We start from the raw sequence: 19,377 nt of genomic DNA, 5'->3' as shown, positions 1-19,377 counted from the left end.
CGGTGCACATTCGGGGAGAACACAGTTTGAGCTTGAAATTTTAGTGACAGATCACCTCATAATGCTACCGTCGTTCTAAGCAAGATAAGGTGCATAAAGGATTAACATCACATGCAATTCATAAGTGACATGATATGGCCATCATCAAGTGCTCCTTGATCTCCATCACCAAAGCACCGGTATGATCTTCTTGTCACCGGCGCCACACCATGATCCCCATCATCATGATCTCCATCATCGTGTCGTCATCGAGGTTTTCGTGTATGCTATGCTATTACTACTAAAGCTACGTCCTAGCAATATAGTAAACGCATCTGCAAACACAAACGTTAGTTTAAAGACAACCCTATGGCTCCTGTCGGTTGCCGTAGCATTGACGTGCAAGTCGATATTAACTATTACAACATGATCATCTCATACATCCAATATATCACATCACGTCGTTGGCCATATCACATCACAAGCATACCCTGCAAAAACAAGTTAGACGTCCTCTAATTGTTGTTGCATGTTTTACGTGGTTGCCATGGGTATCTAGTAGGATCGCATCTTACTTACGCAAACACCACAACGGAGATGTATAAATTGCTATTTAACCTTTCTCCAAGGACCTCCTCGGTCAAATCCGATTCAACTAAAGTTGGAGAAACCGACACTCGCCAGTCATCTTTGAGCAACAGGGTTGCTTGTAGCGATGAAACCAGTCTCTCGTAAGCGTACGAGTAATGTCGGTCCGAGCCGCTTCGATCCAACAATACCGCGGGATCAAGAAAAGACTAAGGAGGGCAGCAAATCGCACATCACCGCCCACAAATACTTTTGTGTTCTACTCAAGATAACATCTACGCATGAACCTAGCTCATGATGCCACTATTGGGGAACGTCACATGGGAAACAAAAAAATTCCTATGCGCAGGAAGACCTATCATGGTGATGTCCATCTACGAGAGGGGATTTCCGATCTACGTACCCTTGTAGATCGCACAACCGGAAGCGTTAAGAAACGCGGTTGATGTAGTGGAACGTCCTCACGTCCCTTGATCCGCCCCACAAACCGTCCCACGAACCGTCCCGCGATCCGTCCCACGATCCGCTCCGATCTAGTGTCGAACGGACGGCACCTCCGCGTTCAGCACACGTACAGCTCGACGATGATCTCGGCCTTCTTGATCTATCAAGAGAGATGGAGAGGTAGATGAGTTCTCCAGCAGCGTGATGGCGCTCTGGAGGTTGGTGGTGATCTATCTCAGCAGTGCTCCGCCTAAGCTCCGCAGAAATACGATCTAGAGGAAAAACCGTGGAGGTATGTGGTCGGGCTGCCGTGGCAAAGTTGTCTCAAATCAGCCCTAATACCTGAGTATATATAGGAGGGAGGGGGAGGGACCTGACTTGAGGCTCAAGAGAGCCCCAAGGGGGCAAGTCCTCCCCTTCCAATCCTAGTCCAACTAGAATTGGAAGGTGGAGTCCTTCTCCACTTTCCCACTTCCCCTTTTTTTCATTTGCTCTTTGATTTCTTTATCCCCTGCGCAAGGGCCCTCTTGGGCTTGCCCACCAGTACACTAAGGGCTGGTGTGCCCCCACAAAACCTTTGGGCTTGTTCCCGGGTGGGCTGGCACCACCCGGTAGAAGTCCGGAACCCATTCGTCATTCCCGTTACATTCCCGGTAATGAACGAAAACCTTCCGGTAACCAAATGAGACAAACCTATATATCAATCTTCGTCTCCGGACCATTCCGGAAACCCTCATGACGTCTGTCATCCCATCTGGGACTCCGAACAAAATTCGGTAACCAACCATATAACTCAAATACGCATAAAACATCGTCGAACCTTAAGTGTGCACACCCTGCGGGTTCGAGAACTATGTAGACATGATCCGAGAGACTCCTCGGTCAATATCCAATAGCGGGACCTGGATGCCCATATTGGATCCTACATATTCTCCGAAGATCTTATCGATTGAACCTCAGTGTGAAGGATTCATATAATCCCGTATGTCATTCCCTTTGTCCTTCGGTATGTTACTTGCCCGAGATTCGATCGTCGGTATGTGTATACTTATTTCAATCTCGTTTACCGGCAAATCTCTTTACTCGTTCCGTAATACAAGATCCCGTGACTTACACTAAGTCACATTGCTTGCAAGGCTTTTGTGTGATGTTGTATTACCGAGTGGGCCCCGAGATACCTCTCCGTCACACTGAGTGACAAATCCCAGTCTTGATCCATACTAACTAAATGGACACCTTCGGAGATACCTGTAGAGCATCTTTATAGTCACCCAGTTACGTTGTGACGTTTGATACACATAAGGCATTTCTCCGGTGCTAGTGAGTTATATGATCTCATGGTCATAGGAATAAATATTTAACACGCAGAAAAACAGTAGCATCAAAATGACACGATCAACATGCTACATTCATTAGTTTGGGTCTAGTCCATCACAGGAAACCTTGACCATCTTTGATCAACGAGCCAGTCAACTAGAGGCTTACTAGGGACAGTTTTTTGTCTATGTATCCACACAATTATTGTGTTTCCAATCAATACAATTATAGCATGGATAATAAACAATTATCATGAACAAAGAAATATAATAATAACTGATTTATTATTGCCTCTAGGGCATATTTCCAACAAGATGGAGGTAATATGAGTCACCGAAGACAAGCGTAAAGGTTTATTGGTGTGAATGAATTCAAGTCAACCTGGGGCCTAATGTTGGGGATATTACCTGCAGTATGACCCACCCTGTTGGGCCGGGTCAGGAAAGTGGCAACTCATACATACATGGTCAGTATAAGCCTTGGCCCAGGCCTGAGGTGCACTGGGAGATCTTCACCGAAGGGCCGCCAGGGCCCATGAGCCAGATGGTGGTTCAGGATTGATGGAGAAGATAAATCGCCGAGGAGGTTTCTTGGCTTGGAAAACACGGTGACTTAGAGATATGGAGAGCCACGATTTGTAACATGGTCAGGACGTTGTAACCCCTAGAGCCTCGACCTGTATATAAAGGCGAGTCTCTAGGACAAATCGATTAAGTTATAAATCATCGAGAGCTAGGTCAGGCGAGTTACGCTCTCCTTGTAATCGAATCCACCATCAATATACACAAAGCAGGACGTAGGCTTTTACCTCCATAGGAGGGGCCGAACCTGGGTAAACCTGAGTCTCGCTTTTGCTCACCCTCATTGAGTCGCCAAAAAGGTGCGATGGCTCCATCACTAAGTCCTTTCACGAGGACATCTGCCGTGAAAAAACCACGACAACTATCGTACGAGGTGAACTTCATTCCAGCGGCAGGTATGAGGTTTGATAGCATGTTTTTAACCTACAACGATTTGCAATTCCCAATGAGAGAAAGTGCATTATTCTGTTAAAATAAGAAAGCACTGCAATGTTACTCAATTTCGGAAAGAGTCGACTATATTAGAAGTTAGACCAAACTTCACATTAAATGTGAGTGTGCACTGCAATGTTATCCCAATGGACTGCAAATATTATTATTTTCTCAGGACATAAACTTACATATGGGTAATGTCGTTCATCCGATGGCGATTGCAGCTCATCGGGTTGTATTGGACCTGGTGGGATTATAGAAGATATGTGTATTTGAGGATCTCATGGTGGCAGTAGTCAGGAGGACTTGTACATCGCGTTGACTTCTAACCAAGGCATCCTTGGTGAGGAGGAGTTGTACCTACCGTTGACTTCTGACTGAGGCACCGTTGGTGGTTGCAGTGTTGCAATTGTTTGAGCAGGTGCACTCAGAGCTATGTTTCTCAGTGCAGCACGGGCACACTAAGCTCTATTTTGGGGTGCAACAGGTGGACGCGGTGGTAATCCAGTGTTGTGGTGTTGTTTCAATGGATTTGTTTGAAAGTTCTGGAGCGGTGGCACATCAGCGTAATCATCATCTTCTACAACATCATGGTCAATAACATCATCATTGTTTGTGTCCAAATGTAGTGAACTTGTGCTTGTACTCTGGTTTGAGAAGTGTTATTGGCTCATCTTTATCGTGATTGTCTTCAACATTATGTTGGTGAGCGCTCTCCCACATGATGGTGACATCACGTGATTTTCGATTGCCTCTTCTTCCTAGAAGAATTCTTCTTCCGGAGAGTATTGCACCCTGTTTGTTGTCGTGAAGAATCCCTGGGGTATCTCACGGGTAACCGAGGCAGTTTCTCTTGTGGAAAAATGTTGATTCTTCCAAAAGTTGATGGTCCCTAGGTTGTCAATTATTTGCGGCATTTTGTTTTTGGTGAACATCATTTCCTGCACAAAATGACCGAGCTGCATTTTCAGGTAAAATGAACTGAATCATAGGAACTGCATTTTGTTTAAAATGGCACTACGTACTAATGCACGCGGACTGCATCATCCAGAAGGGTGAACTGAAGTAACCGCACTGCTTCGTTTTCCATAGTGAACCTAAACAATTGTACTGCAAAATCGAGCAACTACATTGTCAGGTAAAATAAACTGAATCATAGGAACTGCATTTTATTTAAGAGGGCACTACAAACTAATGCATGTGGACTGCATTACAAAGAAGGGTGAACTGAAGTAACCGCACTGCTTTGATTTCGTTGATGTACTGGACTGCGTGTAGTACTTTGTCTCGAACAGGTAAACTGAGATAAGTGAAGAAGTATACTGATTACCTCGTGTTGCAGTGCTTTCTTGCGTTTGCATGAGGAAGTTCCCTTCGCGGCCGTCTGCACTACTCTTGTGTTCAACCGTGGAGTCATCTTGCCCTTCAAGAGTTCCTGAACATTTTGGACGTTGCTCAAGGTGAGCCGAGACGAAGGATTTGCGTTGTAGGTGTTGGGGAACGTCGCATGGGAAACAAAAAATTTCCTACGCGCACGAAGACCTATCATGGTGATGTCCATCTACGAGAGGGGATGAGTGATCTACGTACCCTTGTAGATCGTACAGCAGAAGCGTTAGTGAACGCGGTTGATGTAGTGGAACGTCCTCACGTCCCTCGATCCGCCCCGCGAACAATCCCGCGATCAGTCCCACGATCTAGTACCGAACGGACAGCACCTCTGCGTTCAGCACACGTACAACTCGACGATGGTCTCGGCCTTCTTGATCCAGCAAGAGAGACGGAGAGGTAGAAGAGTTCTCCGGCAGCGTGACGACGCTCCGGAGGTTGGTGATGACCTTGTCTCAGCAGGGCTCCGCCCGAGCTCCGCAGAAACGTGATCTAGAGGAAAAATCGTGGAGGTATGTGGTCAGGCTGCCGTGGAAAAGCCGTCTCAAATCAGCCCTAAAACCTCCGTATATATAGGTGGGAGGGAGGGGACCTTGCCTTGGGGCTCAAGGAGCCCCAAGGGGGTCGGCCGAGTCCAAGGAGGAAGGCTCCCCCCCCCCAAACCGAGCTGGACTTGGTTTGGTGGGTGGGAGTCCTTCCTTCCCTTCCCACCTCCTCTTTTTTTTTCTCTTTGATTTTCTTTCCTAGGCGCATAGGGCCCTTTTGGGCTGTCCCACCAGCCCACTAAGGGCTGGTGTGCCACCCTCAAGGCCTATGGGCTTCCCCGGGGTGGGTTGCCCCCCCGGTGAACTCCCGGAACCCATTCGTCATTCCCGGTACATTCCCGGTAACTCCGAAAACCTTCCGGTAATCAAATGAGGTCATCCTATATATCAATCTTCGTTTCCGGCCAATTCCGGAAACCCTCGTGACGTCCGTGATCTCATCCGGGACTCCGAACAACATTCGGTAACCAACCATATAACTCAAATACGCACAAAACAACGTCGAACCTTAAGTGTGCAGACCCTGCGGGTTCGAGAACTATGTAGACATGACCCGAGAGACTCCTCGGTCAATATCCAATAGCGGGACCTGGATGCCCATATTGGATCCTACATATTCTACGAAGATCTTATCGTTTGAACCTCAGTGCCAAGGATTCATATAATCCCGTATGTCATTCCCTTTGTCCTTCGGTATGTTACTTGCCCGAGATTCGATCGTCAGTATCCGCATACCTATTTCAATCTCGTTCACCGGCAAGTCTCTTTACTCGTTCCGTAATACAAGATCCCGCAACTTTCACTAAGTCACATTGCTTGCAAGGCTTGTGTGTGATGTTGTATTACCGAGTGGGCCCCGAGATACCTCTCCGTCACACGGAATGACAAATCCCAGTCTTGATCCATACTAACTCAACTAACACCTTCGGAGATACCTGTAGAGCATCTTTATAGTCACCCAGTTACGTTGCGACATTTGATACACACAAAGCATTCCTCCGGTGTCAGTGAGTTATATGATCTCATGGTCATAGGAATAAATACTTGACACGCAGAAAACAGTAGCAACAAAATGACACGATCAACATGCTACGTCTATTAGTTTGGGTCTAGTCCATCACGTGATTCTCCTAATGACGTGATCCAGTTATCAAGCAACAACACTTTGTTCATAATCAGAAGACACTGACTATCTTTGATCAACTGGCTAGCCAACTAGAGGCTTGCTAGGGACGGTGTTTTGTCTATGTATCCACACATGTAAATGAGTCTTCATTCAATACAATTATAGCATGGATAATAAACGATTATCTTGATACAGGAATTATAATAATAACTATATTTATTATTGCCTCTAGGGCATAATTCCAACAGTAGGTTGTCGCAGCTTCCATCCAAGAAGCCGCGATGGATGAACGAACCTTGCGCACAGTCCTTCTTTGTCAAATTCGTGCCATGTCGAGTCAGCACCAATCCATATCTGATGAAGTGCATATAATTGGAGATGCAGCGCTAAACGTCATCGAAGAAGGCCTAGAGGAGATCGGCTGTGGCACCACCGAGTTGGTTTTGAGGAAGAGGGGCGGTATACGAGCGGGAGAAAGTCGTCGCCGTGGGAAACGGTCGGGAGGGGACGGACGGCTGTGCGCCCAGGCGACCACCGCCGCGGGAGAAGGATGGGAGGGGAAGGGCGGCATCGCTCCCAGGCCATCGGCGCGTGAGAAGGCCAAAAGGGGAGGGGCTGTTGCGCTCCCAGGCCGCTGTCGCGAAAGAAGCCTGAGAGGGGAGGGGCGGGGACGCTGTCAGGCCTCCGTCGTGGAAGAAGGCGCGGAGCGGAGGTGTGGCGGCGCCCCTAGGCCGCCGTCGCCGTAGGAGGCGAGCGGAGGGGTGGCGGCACCGCCAGTCCGCCGGCATGGAAAAGGCGGGGAGGGGAGGTGCATCGATGATCTGGTGGGTGTTTGCAGAATAAGGTCTGAAGGGGTGTTATTAAAATAGAAGAGTATGTACGCATAGTATGTATATAAGAATGTTATCTACCATCCGGTGGTAATTACTACCACTTGAGTTTTGTATTTTGTATATAATTCTATCGAATGAAAGAGTATGTGCGCATAATATGTAGTATATAAGATTGTTTATGTAGTATATATACTACTTTTTTGATAGCATATATCGTATTTTGAGTATGCTCTTTTTATGTACGTACAAATATATACTTATTTCATAAATATCATAGAACTATGGATGAACTTGCAATTTTTTCATGTAAGGCATTTTAAAGTGTCTTATATATAACATATATATCAACAGACTCAAAATGATAAATTAATATATATGTAACATAACATGATAGTGGTAGGATGTATTTTTCCTATATGTGCACGTTTGTGTGCGCGTGCGTGTGTGCGTGTATGTGTGCGCGCGCGCCTCTGCGCCCACGCGTGTGTAGATTGACCGGTGATCACTTCTTCACTTGCATATCTATATCTATACCTATACTAATTACAGATTCTTCAAAAATTACCACATTAATTAGAATTTAAGAGCCGTTGATCTATGTGGGACCGAATTATTACGGTCTATATTAACCCTTATAATTTTCCACAGACTCTCCAAAAATTACCACATTAATTAGAATTTAAGAACCGTTCATCTATATGGGACCGAATTATTACGGTCTAGATTAACCCTTATAATTTTCCGCTGACATTTGCTTAGTTGGGCTAGAAAAATAAGCTCACAAACCTTTCACGGTTAGAAGATGCAAAAGCCGCAGAGGTTCAATCTTTTTTTCTTTGAATGTCTTAGATCTTTTCAATCTAATCATATCTTAATCCCAAAGCAATCCACGTTGCCCCTGCTCTCCCGTTTCCTTCCAGGAAACGCCACCTCCTTCGTCTATCCCGTTTTTGCTTGTCCGCCGCATCTCCTCAGGCCGCCGCCTCCTTCCTCTATCATGTTTTGTGCTGCTCCCTGGGCGAAGGTTTGTCTTTGACCATGATGGCTAGGTTCTCCTACAAAGCGTTGCCAATTCTCCTCATCAAGGTGCTGACCCCCTCCATCTATCACCCAACTGATTTGTTTATTCAATATTTCCCCGTATACTACTCTAGGTCTGATCACTTCGCCAATGACGTTCTCTCATGGCAGGTCTCGCCATTGTTCTACTCTTTTGTACATATCTCCTTTGTATACGAGGCTTCAATCTCGGCAATGGCTCAGCTCCCAGGTAGCTTTTGTTTCAAACCTAGGTATTTGATTACAATTGCTTTATCTCTAAATACGATAATGATTTTCTGCTTATTGTATAGTTATAATTTATTAATTATTAACTGGCTACGATCCAATCTTTCAGCATTGATCCTGAGTGCTGTCTACAGATATTTTTTGTGTTGACGGTTGTGCGCTTAAAATTGTTTCTACCAACCCTGTTGTTGCTCGGTAATCACAAAAATTTGCTTGGAAGTCTTCATTTGTCAATTTGACGCCGATTTGTGATTATCTCTTATGGACTTCGTTGCTACTATGGGCACTCAATACACACTGCACGTGAATAAAAAATATCTGCTGATTAATCCGCAGGTGCTTGGATGTCACTCGGTGTATAACGTACAAGTTCGACAGATATGAAGATTAATCGAAGTATGCTTTTACTCTTCTTTCTCATGGCGCACGGAGTGAGCTGATGCGGTGTTGGAATGGTAGGAAGTGGTCGTGGGTTTCAGGATCAAAGATGGTAGTCAGAATTAGCTGAAGATGTGTTCCTGCAGCTGCATGCATACGTAATTAGCATAAGAACCAGTACAAGAAATTAACTATTTATACTTATTTTTCCACCATATAATGTGCTACCATGGTCATGTTTACTCAATCCAAATTGCATGTTTTGGAGTTTACATGTGGACTAACAGACCATGTGAAACTGTGTGAAGCTACCAACTTAAGCAACGCAATGGGTTGTTTAGACTCCACATTCTTTTGACATCCTGGAAGTTAGTCATGTGATCTCTAAGATTTTTCCCTCATGCTCTCTTCTATTTTTTCTTAATTTCTTATTGTACGCAAACTCATGTTTATGATGTTTTGTGCCCAAAATAATCGCTTACAGAATATGAGTATTATTCAAAGATAGCAGTAAATTATGTGCGATAAGCTTTCCAAGGTCCTCAACAAGAGTTTTATTTATACTGCTCAGGTGCTTACTACATAACATGTACTATATTGTTAAAGGTATTATTTTTGTGTTAACTGTCCATGTATGATCTATTTCTGCAGTCTCCTTTGGGTTATTAGAACGGTAAGCTTTCTAGGGTCATTGACAAGAGCGAGTTTACATGCAGGCTTAGATACCATGTAAAACTGGGTGCTACCTTCTTGAAGCAAACACAGGAAGTTGTTTTCTTACATTCATATTTTCAGTTGGATTGCACAATATATTGACATCCTGAAAATTGGTAATGTAATCTCTATCTTTTTACCCACATGCTCTCTCTACTAATTCTTCTTAATTTGTTATTTCATGGAGTCGTAAAGTTTACAAAGTTTCAAGTTTGAAATAATTGTTTTACAAATGGGGAGTATTGGGCACAAATGGTACATGATATGGGTGAGAACATGGTAATATTTCCAAGGTATTATTGTTGAATCATCTGTTGAAATACGGTTCTACATGAGGACTTCGATAAGTGACCCATTGTTGAATCAAGAGAAATTGATACGTTGGAAATAAAACTAGGGAAAAGATATGAACATCTGTCTCCACGCCGGTTCTCTCTAATGGACGTGTCAAGTTATATGTCGATGTGTGTATGTTATTTATCCTTATGAAAAAGTATTTTTTGCGTTATTTCCATGGGTTATGACCCGGCCTATACCAATTGGTAGAGTTGCCCACTGCGTAGCATCTATTGTGTAACTCGATCATGTGGAATTGGGTAGTTCTTACATAGTATCTTTGATACATTTTTATTCTCCAATCAATAAACATCATTAAAAATACTAAGTTATTCTTTTTTTTTAAATCTAGCCCGTGCGAAATGCACGGGTTGACGACTAGTATTTAGGTAACTTTTCAACATATGGGAAAACTCTTTTTGTGCATTTCATGCATATCGACTACTATAGTTTTGCATTGATTTTTTATGCTTTAGGTCCGCCTCACCTTAAAAAAAATCGTCCTCCGCCAATGCCAACGTATATGCTGACAAAGCGATGGCATTCAACATGACAGTGTTTGCGCAAGCGAAGACGACTAGCCAGGACAAGCATAGCCACATCCGTTATGAAGCTCAACGTAATGAGGGTCTGCATCCCCATGCCATTATTGGCTCTACTCCTCATCCCATTATTTTTCTCCTGAGGCGGATACCACAAAAGCAACTTTATTTACATGACCACAACATCACTACAATAGATCATAGAACAGGTTGCCACAAGCAGCTTCAAAACCCGAAGTATGATTAGCCTTAATTAAGTGAACCAAATTACGAGAAAATCCACAAATCGTGTGTGCTGACAAAAAATCACAGGTTTTTTTCCAGTCAAAACTGCCCGTGAGAGTTGCCTTCTCATTGTCTCGGAAAAAGATGGATGTTATTGACTTGAAATGAAAAGTAAAAAATACAATGAACATACATATGACCATTGCATGACGTGTATGCACACAACCAACAATGTACATACAAAGAATCACGTTGGAAAGATGAAAGTCAGACAAACCGAAGCTTTGTGTGTGCCAAGCAAAAGGAAAAAATACGGGAGCAATCAAAATAGTGATTGACGAACTAAAACAACAACCTTCCCCACCAACCATCTCTTCACATAAGAAGAACAACAAGCGCTTCCATGAAGGGAAGCACGCTCAAGCATTGTCATCGCTGATCCAGACCACTAAGTTCAGATCCTAGATTTTGCATCTTGAAGATAAAGTCAGAGCAAATCCTAGCAATACCTTCAAAAATGTTTTTTTTTCTTTTTTTTAGAGAAGGAGGATCGCCCCCGGCAATACCTTAAAAAATGTAATGACCCAAAATCCCCATTGCTAGGTATAACCAACTAGAGTTAGCCCATGAGACAGGCCGAGTATTTAAGAAACACCACAATATCAAAGTCATCATTTGTTATCGTCACCACCTTCTGCAACCTCATCAGCTACATGTGTAGAACGTTCTTGATGTGAGATACCACACAACTGGAGACCATGTACGCATAAGCAGGAAATCAAGCCACAACAAGTGTCCATGACCACCAAAGGCTCGGAACAACTAAGGTTATCGTTGCACATGGGGCGAGGATTGGCAAGGGAGATAGGCACCACCACTGCCAAAAATCGCAATTCGAGACACTCCAACACTCCAGCACCATCCTCTTTCTCCGTTGTTCTCGCCTATGGCGGTATATTTGAACAACAAAACATCCATGTCGCCGCCTTCATCGACTAGCGTCGGGGCTTAGCCCGACTACTTGTATCTAATAGCGGCGCGTGGAAGGGAGGACGGGGAGGTAGAAGACAATGACCACAGGGAAGAGACGAGCCAACAGCTATGGTGAGCGATGCACGACTCCTCAGAGCCGAAGAAGCAACGGCTAGGGCGATGAAGCAAACTGACGGCTGACATCATAGAGGCCATTCATCATGCCGCCAAGCAAGGACCTATTCCACTGCCTATATATCGGGTGCCACTACTATATTGTTCTATAATATTCGTATGATATATCTATGAATCCGGATAAGGATGTAAATTCGAAACTTATTCTTTGCATGCTGTAGCAACTTTTAGTATGGGAATAAACTTACATAGAAGTGAATTGTATTTTGGCCAGGCAAAATAAAGCGAGAAGCAGTACAAAAATCATATCACTTCAAGAAGCTCCTGAACAAGGAGTGCACGGGCATCTAGGAGAGGTCTTGTCGCGACGATGGGAACAGACAAAACAGTACAGGGGAGTACCGAGCACGGTCTTGCGCCGGTCTTTGTTGAGGACGTCATAGCTTTTGGAGGTATCCAGAATCCGAAGACACCGGATAGAAGATCCAGTCAGCGAATTCAGACCCAGCCAAATGCGGATGACTTGCAGAGGCGTGCAATGTGTGCTGCAAAAATGAGAGATGCGGAAATTTCGACAGGTTTGTCTATTAACAAAGAAAATTCCATTCCTCATTTTTCTCCGCATGAAATCATAGATAATGCTGCTACTGTTGGGTTTCCTTGGGGAGCACAAGTAGAGAAATTTTGAAATCTATTAATGATCTACTGGACTTAGAAGTAGATAGAGCGTTAGATATTGTTCGAAATTTAGCTGCAGTAAAACCAATGCAAGCATCTGACATCACTGATCTCGGGGGCCTGAACTCTCTATGTGAGAGTTTGGCCCCTATGGAGGATCTAGAGGAAGGGGTTGATCATGTCCTTGATCAGCGTTTAGCGGATGAACAGACTCTTCATGTAGACTCACGTTATATGGACCAGGTCTTTGGAGAAAAACCGAAACGACCGTGGAAACGGGAAGTATATCCGGTTTCTGCGGTGTGTAGAAGTGCTAGATTTAAGACTGCCAAAAAATTCTATGATGAATAATGAGAGGAATTTTTTGGAATTGCAGAGGTCTTACAGAGTTGGCTAAAAAAAACATTTCTAGCAGAGGCTACTTTAGAGCATCACCTTGATTTTATCGCGCTTATGGAGGCAGGGCGGGATAATTTTACTTCAGAGTTCTTAAGTTCTTTATCAGCGGGGGTTGTTTTTGACTGGCACTGTCTCCCTCCAAGAGGAAGATCCTGTGGGATCTTACTTGGAGTTCGATGTGACACCCTTCAAGTGAGGGAAGTGGTGTTGCATGAGTTTGCAGTTAAATTCGAGATTAGATCTAAGGGGGATGGATTTCAATGGGCTCATGTAGCTGTGTATGGTGCAGCACAGCCGGAGCTTAAGCCTGATTTTCTCCCTGATCTGGTTCGGATTTGTGATGAGAAATTACCAATTTTCGTAGGGGGCGATTTTAATATTATTAGGCGGGCTGATGAAAAGAGTAGTGATAATTTTGATGGCAGATGGCCATTCATGTTTAACAGAATTATTGAGAGCCTGGACCTAAGGGGATTGATCTCTCTCGTAGGAAATTCACCTGGGCCAATCCTCTACAAAACCAGACTTTTGAAAAGTTGAACCGGGTCCGTACTAGTATTGAATGGGAACAGAGGTTCCCACTAGTAATTGTTAGAGCGCTTCAAAGAGTGATCTCGGACCATACTACACTGTTGCTGGACTCTGGTGATGCAAATCGTATGGGTAACAAGCATGGATTCTCTTTTAAATCAAGTTGGTTCACACGGGAGGGATTCATGGATATGATTGTGAGGGAATGGAACATGGAGTTGGGTGGGGCATCCAGTGTCGATAGATGGCAAAACAAGATACGACATCTTAGACAATACCTTCGGGGTTGGTCCAAGAATGTATCCGGGATTTATAAGGATGAGCAGGAGAAGCTTCTCAAACTTATAGATGATCTCGATCGTAAGGCAGAGATTTGTATTTTGAATGTGAAAGAACGGTCTTTGAAGTATGAGGCTGAACAGCGACTGCGTGTACTCCTTAGAGAGGAGGAAATTAAATGGGCAGTTAGAGCTAAAGTGCGGGCAATAGTTCATGGGGATAATAACACAAACTTTTTCCACTTGATTGCAAATGGCAAGCATAGAAAAAAGAGAATTTTGCAGCTCGAGCAAGATGAGGGTACAATAGTAGGTCACGAGAATCTTAAATTGTACATCTCTAACTATTATAAACAGTTATTTGGTGCTCCTGACCATAGCTATGTGTCTATGACCATAGCTATGTGTCTATGGATGAGCATCAAGTTACGGATATTCCTCAAGTTGGAGAGACCGACAATGAGATCTTATCCGCTCCTTTCTCAGAGAAAGAGGTGCTAGATGCTATTGGGCAAATGAAGAATGGCAAAGCTCCCGGTCCATATGGGTTTCCGGCTCAGTTTTATAAGAAGTGTTGGCATATTATTAAGAAAGATCTTATGTCAATGTTTCATGATCTATTCTGTGGCAACCTACAACTCTTTCATTTGAATTTTGATACTATAACACTGTTACCAAAGAAGGAGGGGGCGACGCGTATTGAACAATTTTGTCCGATGCTAAATGTTAGCTTCAAGATTTTCACAAAGGTGGGAACTGATAGGTTGACTAAGATGGCTAATTCGGGGGTGCAATCTACGCAAACAGCTTTTATACCTGGACGTAATATTCTAGAAGGGGTCGTTGTCTTACGTGAAACTCTACATGAAATACACTCGAAGAAACTTGACGGGGTTATCTTCAAAGTGGATTTTGAAAAAGCATACGATAAAGTCAGATGGTCTTTTCTGCAAAAAACCCTACGTATGAAGGGGTTCGATGAGCTTTGGCGAAAGCATGTCGACTGTTTTATAAAAAAGGGAAGTGTCGGTATTAAAGTAAATGATGATGTGGGTCATTTCTTTCAGACACTGAAGGGTCTCAAACAAGGGGATCCAATGTCACCGATTTTATTCAACATTGTTGTTGATATGTTGGCATTAATGATTAAGCGGGTCCATGAAAAGGACCTTGTAGGGGGACTAATCCCGCATCTTGTTGATGGGGGTGTCTCTATTCTACAGTATGCGAATGACACGATTCTTATTATGGAGCATGATCTTAGCAAAGCCAGAAATATGAAACTCATCTTATGATTATTTGAGCAACTATCTGGGCTAAAGATTAATTTTAATAAAAGTGAATTGTTTTGTTTTGGAAAGGCCAAAACTGAACAACATACTTATAATGAATTGTTCAATTGTGCAAGTGGGAATTTACCTTTCACGTATTTAGGGATTCCTATTCATCACCAAAAACTATCAAATAAGGAATGGAAATGCATCGAGGATCGATTTAAAAAAAAGGTAAGCTGCTGGAAAGGCAAACTTTTATCTTATGGAGGACGGTTGGTACTTGTTAATTCGGTATTATCGAGCATGCCTATGTCTCTCTTATCCTTTTTCGAAGTACGTGTCAGGATGCGAAAAAGATTGGATTTCTATCGGTCTTGGTTTTTCTGGCAGAGTGATGAGATCAAGACCAAATATAGGCTCACGAGATGGGACATCATTTGTAGACCAAAAGAGCAAGGGTTTAGGGATTGAAAATTTAGAGATTAAAAATAGATGTTTACTCAGTAAATGGCTGTTTAGACTATCTATGGAAACAGAAGGTATGTGGGTACAGATTCTGACGAACAAGTACTTACACAACAAGACCTTGGCTCAGGTTACAGCGCGAGAAACTGACTCTCCATTCTGGAAGGGTTTGATGAGGTCTAAAAATGCATTTTTTAACAGGAATAAGTTTGTCATTGGTAATCGTGAATCAACTAGATTCTTGGAAGATACTTGGCTAGGGGAGACGCCTTTAGCTATTAAGTACCTGAAGTTGTACCATATTACACAACGTCGAGAGGCGTCTGTTGCGTCAATATTATGCGAGACTCCTCTAAATATTCAGTTCTGTAGAGCCATAATTGGTAATAGATGGATTAGCTGGTTGCATCTAGTCAGAAGGTTGATGGACGTTAACCTCTCTGATTACCCCGATAGTGTTCATTGGAAGTTGACCACTAAGGGAGTATTTACGGTAAAATCTATGTACATGCATCTCATAGATTCAACGCCTATTTTAAAATAATTACATATTTGGAAGGTCAATGTTCCACTTAGAATTAAGATCTTCATGTGGTTTGTTCACATGGGGGTTATTCTAACGAAGGATAATTTGGCAAAACGTAAATGGAAAGGCAATCCAAGATGCAGCTTCTGTCAGAACAATGACACTATTAAACACTTCTTTCTTGATTGTCCTATGGCTAAACTTTTATGGCGATCGCTTCATATTGCTTTCAACATCAATCCACTTAATAGTATAAGCACGTTACTTGGGACGTGGTTAAAGGGGGTCGATGTTAAAACTGCTCAACTTACCCGCGTAGGATCATGTGCGCTATTATGGGCTGCATGGAATTGCAAAAATGACTTAGTGTTTAACAGACAACGTCATATTCACTTTTTGCAGGTCATATTCAGGGCTACTGCCTTGATTCGCACGTGGTCCTTACACACTCCTGTGGAAGCCAGGGAGCCTATGGTTACTGGGTGTGTCCAATAAAAGATGGTACCTCAGGGTATCTTCAATCGGTTTGGATAACGACATATTAATAGGATAGGTGGTTAGTCATCAAGGCCTATTTTCGTCTCCGGTTATGGCATGACAGACTCCGTGTATCTTTTTGTTTACTTTTGTTAGACCTTTTGGTACTTTGCTCAGACTTAGTTTCGATTTTAATATAAGGTTGTATGCATCTCTCGATCCAGAGGCCAGGGCTATGCCTCCTTTTCTAAAAAATCTAGGAGAGGTCTGCAAAAAAAATCAAGGTTGCTAGTAGGGCAAGCTGCTGTCACATGGGACGACCTATGCATATTCCCCTTTGATATCTGATACGTTTAAAGTCGTTTAATCATGCATTTTCCTGTAAAATTGATTGTTTTGAGGAGATACGCGGCATGAAATGTAGAAGACATCTTTCTGTGGCTTCGGGCTATTTTGTAGGTATTTTTTCGACAAAATAAAATTCTGAAAAAGTTCAGGCATTCCATGATGGATCGAGAATCCATGAGGAAGTCAACATGGTGACACCGGTCGTATGGAACCACAACAAAAAAAATTAAAGTGTGACAATGCTTCTATTTAGAAAATACATGAACAACACTGAATTATTTTCTAGGCCACCTGCCATTTAACCAGGTCATATCTACACCTCCTTAGGAACATCGATTGGGTAGCGATAGATGCAATCTTGCCATGCTTTATCAGCACTTTTTGCTGGCTGGATGCACTTCAACAATGCACTGTTACACTTGTATCCAGACCCAAAGCCAATCATCCAAACTCGGTCGCCCTTCATCATCCGACCCTTGGCTTCAGTGTATGCCAGCTCATACCATACCGAGCTACTCGATGTGTTCCCATACTTGTGAAGTGTCATCCTTGATGGTTCGACATGCTCATCAAGCAGACCAAGGCTGTGTTGTACAGCATCGATTACCGCCCGCCCACCCGCCCGCATGGATGCACAAATGTTCACAAGCTTTGCAGAAATCAGGCACACATGGCTTGGTGGTTCCATTTAGCACCTTTTGTGAGATGAACGATAGCAAAAATGCAATCTTGACTGACAATGGGAGAATAAGCGGACCAACCGTGGTTATGTTAGCCGTGAGAGCCTTGCCGGCGACGTCCACAAGGTCCTTAGATAAATTGAGACCAGGAATTCTCTCGTCATCTTCCTCATATGATACACATCGGTATACATTGTCTTGGGAGCTGGTGCAATTCCGAACTACGTGTGTCAGCTCAAAACGAGCTTTGTTACTCGACGTTGAGAGGAGCACCGCCGAGCCACCCATGCGGAACAACATGTTGTTCAGCTGCATTTCACGCTTCTTCCCGGTATAGCTGACCCCAGTCAAGATCTCCGTGGACACGACCAGGGCATGCGCACTTGAGGGAGCGTTATGCAGGAGGTCCTTTGCAAGACCCACCGCGATTAGCCCTGCGCTGCAGCCCATTCCAGAGAGTTGCACGTTGCAGGTATTATCTCGAAGCTTATATCTTCTCATGATCATGTCAGCGAGGGATGGAGTTGGATTGAAGAGGCTGCAGTTCACGACGAGTATGGCGATTGCATCAAGGTCGATACACGTCTTCAGGAGCAAATCATCTATGGTCGTGAAGATAGACAACTCAGCCTCAGCACGGGCTTCACTTAAATAATAATACGGCGGGATATGATGATGGTAAGGTGGGAGGTAGGTCTCATCACCAAGGCCTGACCGTTCAGAAATACGGGTCAGGAAGCGATGCTTGCCGCTGTCGTCGTACGACCGGGAGTGGTGAATGTTCTCAATCCATTCAGCCTTGCTGATGCGGTAGTTCGAGTGAGGCCGAAAGCACGCATAATCAACAAGGTATACAGTGCGTGAACGGCTCATGAGGTATAGGAGTGTGGTTACTGTAGCTACGCACAGAAAAATTAAGAGGGTACCATGGCGGCGGTGGTGGCCGGAACGGCTTGAAAAATTGTGAACGTACGTCTTCACTGCGACCTGGTACTAATACTTGTAGATGAATCAATAAGAGAAAATTGAGAGCCTTATATTTCGTGCTTAGATTGCTGAACACATATTTATAACGAAGAAGCAAAGGATTGTGTGAGAAGTGGGCGTGGGCATGGAGCGGCTAGCATCAATGCTTGCACTGTTTAACCACAAAGGGCATACGTGCAATATGCATTTATTGTTAGGTCCACCAGTTGATTGAATTTTTTCTTCTAATATGCACATTACATGCAGCTACAATTCTTTCTTAAACGTGCAAGTTGCATTTTTTGTACTAAACTGAATTTGCGTTATTCCAAAATAGATCGATCAATATTAATAAATACATCATTTTTTTTGTAACTAGCAACTCCCACCGTCCGAGTGTTTTGGGCACCTAAGAGAATTCAAAGAGTGTAAATCGTGTATGCCATCATAGGTGTATTAATCTCCGCAATTAGTTTCATCACCCAAAATTATCCGTGTTCCATCTCTGCAGTAAGTAAACTAATCACTTCAGACAAAATAAGTTCAGATATCAATACGTTGTTCCTAAATTGCACAAAATAATATAGTTTTCTACATCTTGATTATTTTTAGAAAAAAGATATTATTTTTTGATAAGAAAATATATTACTATCATGGAGATACCAATTACATCCAAACTCCGCAACAACGCAATGTCATAAAGACATTACTCATGCACACAACTAAAAAAACATAAAAAAGAAGATGAAAAAAGAAAGATCCCACTAGAGTGATTGATTCCTTTTAATTGCATCACGAACCACCACCTAGATAGCACTGAACTCCAAACTCTCCAAAAACAACGCTTAAATTGCTCGACAAAGAATCCCGCCAATTCCTCTTGAATTGCTCGTATGCGATCAGTTGGTAGGAGTTCTTCCAGCTTTCGCTTG

At 43.4% G+C, this 19,377-nt stretch overlaps 1 pseudogene; it reads right to left on the bottom strand.

Moving 5' to 3' along the window:
• Positions 1–17,112: 17,112 nt before the first annotated feature.
• Positions 17,113–18,477, bottom strand: LOC123408146 (annotated as a pseudogene).
• Positions 18,478–19,377: the final 900 nt, after the last annotated feature.

Source organism: Hordeum vulgare, chromosome 7H (assembly GCF_904849725.1).
Source record: "Hordeum vulgare subsp. vulgare chromosome 7H, MorexV3_pseudomolecules_assembly, whole genome shotgun sequence".
In the NCBI taxonomy this organism is placed as follows: Eukaryota; Viridiplantae; Streptophyta; class Magnoliopsida; order Poales; family Poaceae; genus Hordeum; species Hordeum vulgare.
The sequence above is the reverse complement of the archived record's forward strand: the minus strand, read 5'-3'. Positions and strand labels throughout refer to the sequence as shown.